Raw genomic sequence first — 8,848 nt, forward strand, 5'->3', positions numbered from 1 at the left:
GCTACTTCTTTACCAACGAATAGTGGGATTGAGCGTCACATTATAACACCCCCCACGTCTGAAAGGGCGAGCATGTTTGTTGGAACGGGGATTTGAACCCGCGACCCGCAGATTACGAGTCGAGCGCCCTAACCACCTGGCCATGCCGGGCCTCAGAATAATGTAAAAATGATATATAATTCACTATATTCATTATAGCCATAAGGTTCTCCAATCGACGCTACACACTTCTACAACGTATGTATCATCGTTAATGTAGTAGCTAATATACAATGTTTATATCTACAAAACATGATTGTCGAATACCATCGCACGTAATCCGTTTTTCACTTTTCCCACCGATTTCACAGTGATATCCTCAGAATATTTGTAAACATCCGAACTGAAATGAAAGTATATAGTAGGTGTATCTGGGAGGTGTTACAAGTTACTCCGTTCACAAATGGATCATCAACACGTAGCTTATTTCAAAAGTAGAAAATTAAACACAAGTGTTCCTTTCTTGACAAGACACTTATACAAGTGTTGCTTCACTACATCGATTGTGAGAAATGAAAGAGCCAATATTAGAACTTAAGATAAGATATTGCATTTCAAGCCATACGGGATAACAACACAGCCACAACTCGGGTCCTACACCTTATCTTAAACGTATTTTATGGTTTTCTTAAATATTCATTCTGTCCTTCACTGTCAGAACCTGTTTACGTTTTAATCTAGTCTAATATGTATATTATTGTTTGCTCCTGAAATTCGCTGCACGAGGGCTATAAATATTAGTCGTTCTCAATTTTAAACTTATAAACTAGTGGGAGGCAGTAGTTAACAGCACCCACCGCTACCTCTTGGGCTACTATAAATTGAAATACTTTATACATGGGTGCCTTGTAATAGCTTAACACAACTAAGCTAAGTACTGACTAATTATGGAAATAGATAATTATTTTTTCTCTATTGATAAATGCGTTTCACGAGCCATTCTAAACAACGATTGTCAGTTTTTAAGTTAAAAATCCCTCTAAGTTGTAAATTTTTTTCTTAGATATCAAAAAAAAAATATCTGACTCAAGAACAGAAAATATGACTGTTTTGTTAGGTGGCGGGGATCTCATGAGATCCAGAAATCTAGAAGTCGATGATTGAGATACATTACTATGTAAGGAAAGATCCAGAGATCGCTTTACCGTGCTGTTTTCTCCGATCCTAGTAGTCATTAAAAGTGTTTCTATCCTACCACTCTCAGGCTATGGTCCTGCTAGTTTGCCATTATTTTAGTATTCTTCTCTCCTCTTATCCTTGTAGTATTCTTACACTTCATTCAGAATAAGTCTTCGTATTCTCCGTACCTTACCTGAATATGAATTGTTCTCTTCCTTTGCATCGTTGAGATTCGCGACAAGCCGTATAGTCTTCGCTCTCTTCTCCGTTTTAAGGCAAATCGTCGGATACATTCGTAAATTTACCGCTCTTGTTCGCAGACGTACTACTCTTTTGACCTCTCTTTCGGATAACTTCTTGAGCAACTGGTGTTCCATTATGATCGTACCTACGCCAGCTGCAACTGTAACACCTTGGACATTTCAGTACTTTACATTTGCAGGTTAACTTCGAATCTGACCTCGTTTCCATCTTGACAAAAACAAACACACAAATAATCTGGCTCATTGTCTGAGCAGTTTTCACAAATATTCAGTAAATGGTGAGTGTTCCAGGTAATGTACGACAACAATGCTATGACCATTGTCTGAGTTACGGTAAAAATATCACCCAACTCTACCGACAAAACCAAAAATAACTTCTTGGGATATTATCCAATTAAAAATCAGTGTACATATCTGTATAACTAATGGAATAGTACACATTCCTGTATATTCATAGGAAAAAAACTAAAAAATTAAATCTAAAATGATGATTGAAAGTATTATGTTTTAAATATTTTATATGATTATTTGACAAAAAACAAACAAACCTCCGTTACTACAATCAACTAAACTTGTCTATCTATATTTATGAACTATATCACATTTTTAATATTGTTTGCCTATATATATGTGTGTGTGTCTGAATGCCGCTGTGCTTAATATAGATCTCACTTGTGGGAATTAGTCCTCATGGTGCTTGCCAGTTCTTCATTTGAAACTGGTGTATTCTATTTCACTGATAGTAAATTTGTTGCAGGTGTTATCTATATATCTGTCAGTGTAGCGAGTAAATCCTATCATGGCAAACTTAACTTTATTATATGTTCAAACGACTTTAATATGAACAAAACTCCAGCAGAAAAGGAACAACTGGCATTTGACAATGACTTGTATTGCCACGTCAATAAAGTTTTAGTTTTGATCTTTTCTTGAAATTAAACTTTTTAAACAGTTTCATCATATCGAAGGAGGAGAAAAGAACTGCTGAAAATGTATCATCCTACAAAATATTTTGTCAAGCAAGAAAAAAAAAAAGAAAAACAATCATATCGTTCGTCTAATTTTGTTATTTCTAAAGCGGATTCTGAAATTCATTGAAAAATTTCTCTCGTCATTAAACCAAACTTATAGGATTGTTTTCTCCTCAAATTTGCTGCATGAGGGTTATACATGCAAACAGTTTTTAATTTTAAACTGATAAACTATTGGGAGGCAGTAGTTACCATCACCCACCGCTAACTTTTCACCTTCCCTAAATTGAATGACCTTATGCATGGTGTCCCATAGTAACTTACCATAACTAAGCTTAGTACCGAATAATTATGGAAATATATAACTATTTTTTTCTATACTAATAAATGCGTTGCATAAACCATTCTAAACAAGTCGAACTTCGGAAAAATAAAGAGGCTTTAAAAAATTATTTCTTAATGAAGAGATGGCAGCAAAGTTTTATTGAAAGTAATCTTTGAGTAAAATAAAATAGAATAATAGTTTGTGAAATGGAATTTACAAGAATTATGATTCGGTATTTTCAACCTACACGACACCATATACACACATGGGCTAAACGAACAGATCTGATACACTTAGATATTAGGATACAACCGTCCATAGTTTTGATCTAAAGGATAGAGGGAAGGCAACCAGTAAGCTGAACCCACTTTCAAAAGGACTTTGTCTACTTTCTAGAACTGAATAACGGGATTGACTAACACTTTGGTGACTCGCCCAGAGATGACGGTTCTTGTCTTGTTCAGTGAGTAACATCCCGCCTCGAACTTTGAACTTTCGATCCGCAACGAATTTAAAAGAATAGAAAAAAAAAATTGAGAACATTAACAGTGTTTATACTTGGTTTCTCAAAACAATATTTTGCATGCGAAAAAAATGATAACTTCACCAGTTTTAATAGGCAATTACAAGTATGCTATGAAAATATATTTACTATGTTCAACGAAACCTACAGGGACAAGTTGTAGAGTTCTACCATCAGTTTTAGATTAAAGTGAATCAATGAACTTTAATACTTGTACACAGAAAATGGTACAACAATGACCATTCTACTGAAATATATTTTACATTTCGCAGCCGACAACATCTAACTATTAAGTGTTTCTTGCACTTACCTTCATGTCACATTTATCCCGTATGTCTTATTAAGTAATCATAGGCCCGGCATGGCCAGGTGGTTAGGGCGCTCGGCTTGCAATCTGCGAGTCGCGGGTTCGAATCCCCGTCACACCAAACGTGCTCGCCCTTTCAGCCGTGGGGGCATTATAATGTGACGGTCAATCCCACTATTCATTGGTAAAAGACTAGCCCAAGAGTTGGCGGTGGGTGGTGATGATTAGCTGCCTTCCCTCTAGTCTTACACTGCTAAATTAGGGACGGCTAGCGCATATAGCCCTCGTGTAGCTTTGCGCGAAATTCAGAACAAACAAACAAACACTTAATCAGATAACGACTAGACTGACCTCTTTAGTTAACACCAGTTAATATTTCCTACACAAAGCTAATACATTCTACGCTTTATATAGAACCTGGGATGGTGACCAATAGTTTGATGCCCCCCCCCGGCAACGCCTTTTTACGAGCTTTTCATCTTTCATTGCTACAATTTATAGATAAGGGCTAAAATATTCACTGTTCTAATCTGTATTTGTAATTAGCTTGCTAGCTACAAGGGGCTGCTGGTCGTAATACGCGACAATAATATAGAGTTGTCTCTAGTTAATAAAGTGAATCATTCGGTATGTTTTAGTTTCAATCCGAGATTTTTTTCATCAAAGTATCTTGATCTTTGTTGTTGTTTGAAGTTAAGCACAAAGCTACACAATGGCCTATCTGTGCTCTGCTCACCACGAGTATCGAAACGCGGCTTCTAGCGTTGTAAGTCCGCAGACATACCGCTGTGCCACGGGGGGGGGCATCTCATCTCGATCTTGGTTAGATATTGCACATATTGAGTTACTTTGTAACAATAAGTATATTTTTATGTTAATGTTGTGCACTTTGGGTCATTTGTAAATGTGACAAACAAGTTACAACAATGTTCAAGCTTCTAAAATCATTAAAAAAAAGAAAGTAATTTGTTATAATTACGTGGACTAGATTTTGAAGGAACCATCCCCAAATTAATAAAAATACAATGTTACTCTAGTCATGTTTGTTTCTATAAAATAATTCTGAAGGGGTATTCATTTAAATTTGTTTAACATTTTATTTAATATAGACAAACAAATATCTGATATGGGAGAGAAACTAAGAAGAAAATACATTTCTGGCTTAAACGATGTAATTACCTTAAAATTTCAGGTGCATGACAGATCAATGAGGCTGGTAAAAACATACGTAGAAAGAAATATACATGACAAAATATTGATGAATTTTAACTATGCTTTAACATAATTAGTTCACATTAGAAATAAAAAACTAATAAAAACATCAATGCATGGTTTGTGTGGAAGATACATAAACTAGTAATGAACATCCAATACGTAAATGCCTTTGTAAATTGAGATTCCCAGTGTTTTTTGACATACTAGCATAATTCGTAAATAATACTTTCCAGAAGAGAAACATCAACTATTTCTACCATATACTTCAAGAACACCACTGTGTAAAGTGTGATAAATGTTAAAGTGTGACCCTTAAGTCACCAAACTTGCCGTGGACACTAGATTCAAAGGTTCATAACTTATGGGTGCGTTATAAATGTCGCCGTCAACTCCTACATTAGTATTCCAACAGCTGGCGGTGGATGTGTTTACTAAATGCATTCCATCTTGTCTAATATGTCAAAATTAGGGAGTTTTAGCGCAGATAGTTCTCGAGTATCTTTGCGCGAAATTCAATAAACAAATGTCAAATGTTATTTTATTCACATATTACCGTACATTTTGATAGCGAAGTTAAAAAAATTAATTATAATGAATAAATATTAGGTGTTAAAAATAGAAATTATTAAGAGTAAAAATATTAACCCTATCCGTAATTATTATTTATATATTATTAATTAAATACAACTGATAATTATTACACTTCATTTTTCCTAATCTAGTTCACACCATTATAATTGTTGTTCACGCAATCGATGGTATGAATAGTCGATGCCTATCGTATCCCAGCCATTCTGAGGAGCCTTGATATTTGATGAAAGGTCTCGTTGGCATTGCGTATGAAGTGTGGTTAAACTATTCTTATAATATTGTTTTCTGCTTTCACTCGTAAATTCTTAAAATTATTAATATAGTTCTCTCCAGTTAGCTATGTGAACTAAAATAAATAATTGGTGTTAAAATTTTACAAAAATCATAAAATAAGAAAAAATATTGTTAGTCATTATTACGGAAAATCTGATTTGTAAATTATTATATTTTTCCTTGAGTAAAAGCTCGTCCAAAATGACGGGAAACCACTGGAAACCAAAACTATTCCGTATAAAACTAGCAATGCACAAAATAAATATAAAATTTCCTGTCCCAGGAACATGCTACATATTGCTCCTGAATCCACTACATATAACTCAACAAACATGCTACATATTGGTTCCTTTTGGATAATCGATCAAAACATTCGATGACCATGTGATTGCATACTATACATCTGTTCTTCTTCTGAGGAAAAGCCGTCCTCTTTCCTAGAGATAATTGATATCTTCAGTCTGTTTTAACAAAGACTTTTTCGTAGTAATTTCCAGGCATAGATCTGAGCTAATTCTTTTACTTATTTTCCACAGGAGTCTTCACGGCTTTCCTATTTGGATCCTATCTAGCTTGACGTCATAATGATGTGGATGATGTGGTGTCACACAAATAACGCCATGCCTGATCTGGTCCTGGGAACTCCCTCCTTGACAGGTTTTTTATATAGCAGAAAAAGTGTCGAAATTTAGGAACTATTTACGCCTATTTTAGTAATTAAATTCAACTAAAATGAGAAAGGGCAGTGAAAAGAGGGAGTATTATAGGAGAAAAAGTGGAATTGGACTTGTGTAACTCACGAAATTTCGAGAAATAGAGCGTGACCGATCGACACTTGGCTTTTATATTATATATTGATAAAAGTGATAATAATTACACTTCACTCACTTAATCTAGTTCATATAATTTCAGTTGTTGTTTATGCAGTTGATGATATAAATACAACCAAGACCACTACTGTGTCTGTTTGGTTGACGTATTACACCGCGCAACAAGTGTTTTTCTCTGCTACTAGAAAAAAATTCAACTGTTTCTCAGTAATTTGACGATGTTGATTCAAAAAATCATATTGAAAATTACAGATCATCTCTAGTTTTTGAGTTATAAGAGATTTATTCAAAATGTTCTTATATATCTCGTGAAAATATCAACTTTTTCATTAATAACTTTATTTATTCATTGAACATTGTATTTAAGAATGCTCAAAAACAATACTTAGTAGCAATACCAGTTTAAAAAAGCAATGTGTATAATAAGATTATACACTGAAAACACATTCAGTTTATGTTCAAACTTTCATCATGTTATTAATTTTTATATTTTGTTACAAAATATCTACTTCACTTGTGGCTCCCTTTGTATATGTTCTCAGTTTCACGCATTAAGAACCAACAGTAATCTGCCATAATTGCAGGATTCCATCGTCTTTGATATCGTTGTTCCATTGTAGAAATATATTGGTGGAAGTGGTCACCATGCTCATCGCTCACTGCACGTAGATCATTTTTAAAGAAATATAAATGGGAGTGTAAGAAGTACGTTGTGTTTGATGTTTTTCCTTCGTGAAACTGTAATATATTTTCCACAAACGTAGCAGAAATTGTTTGATTGGTTTTTTAACTTTCGGACTTTACTTGAACTGAGTTAAAAAAATCTTGAAAAACAAAGTTTTGCAGAATTTGATTATATCGCGAGTATGATGCGAGGAAGAAGATCCGACTTTGTTTATCTGTGCGTAGAGCATGGCGAAGTGACCAACGGAGTGAGTGAGAGGCAACTGAGAGAGAGGCGTTTGGCTCGGTCCTTCTTATTCTCAGTCGGGGGACAACTCCAATGTTCTTGCAAAATGAGTATGTGAGGGTTTTGTGATTCTCGGAGCAGGTAAGCATAGAAATGAAGCAAAAGTGGTGCAATTCACTACAGTTATATCGAGAGCAAATAGCATATATGAATAATATATTTGGAATTTTACACAAATACAATGCAGTCAGTTTTTGAAGTTATCGAAAACGTATGCTTTTACTCATTACACTGTCCAAGTAAACTTAATTTCGCAGCATAAATTTATTGTACTGAGTTAATTGCATGGTATTTAACATAGTGCTTATAAAATATTCAGATATTACAAACACTCAAAATCTCGAGGCGATGGACAAGTTCCGGCTACTTTTTGAAATTAGCACCATCAAATTAGCCAGAATCACCTGAGTTTTCTCCAGTAGTAATTTGTCTAGTGTTATTAAAATATTGTTCTTTGCTTTCATTCATAAGTTCTTAGAATTAATATAATTGTTGTTATAGTCACTAAAGCTCTTGAACCATAATAAACGGATATAAATTAAAAAGGTTTGAACTTCTAGTTGCTTTCTTCTGCTAATTATGTTATCTTGGAAAATTGCGTATACTTATATTTGCGATTAAACTCATACAACAATATTTTAGTGGTTGTTCGAAAGTACAGATATAATTTTTTTTTGGAAATTTTGTTAATCTACATTTGAAATTATGTTTAGCAATTATGTAGCGTTGACTTGACAATTAGCTTATTTACAATGTAACATTATATTTTTGTGCACTCTAAGATTTTGTTTATCACCAAAATTGTTACACCCTTTTCATTTTACGTAATTATAGGTTACAAAGTGTAATCAAAACTTTAGGTATTGTGAAATTATGGAAGGAAAATTGAATATTTTGAAATCGTGTTTGAATTTAAGGAAAAATCTGTTTCATTTATATTCTATTTGCGTGATAATTTATTTCTGCACGTCGACAGTTATGATACGTAATACCAAATGCCTATCTCAGCTGATAAATAATTAATCTAAACCTTTCAGGGTATTATGCAGAGTACAAAGTGTTGTATATGCAGGGCAAACCAATTTCAATTATTATCGCTATTCTTTTAATTATAGTAATCACTGTATTCAAAATGCCTGTTTATGATAAAATGCAATAATATGTCATTAATTTAAAAGGGTGTGACAGTACAAACTCTGACCATCTCTTTAGTAGTTGAAAATAGTCTAACACAACAAGTTTCTTTAAACCGAATATTGCAACCAGACAGAGCCTCTCTGGGAAGAAACAAAAGAAAGAGAATGAAACAAGATATTGATTTAGAGGTAAAATTATCTTCCAACTTTTTAACATTCGAACTGCATTTCAGTCGAGTTTTCTTGTTACTCTTTGTGTCACTTTTCTCCGCAACATTAAGAAGCA

This window comes from Limulus polyphemus, unplaced genomic scaffold (assembly GCF_000517525.1).
Source record: "Limulus polyphemus unplaced genomic scaffold, Limulus_polyphemus-2.1.2 Scaffold16, whole genome shotgun sequence".
Lineage (NCBI taxonomy): Eukaryota > Metazoa > Arthropoda > Merostomata > Xiphosura > Limulidae > Limulus > Limulus polyphemus.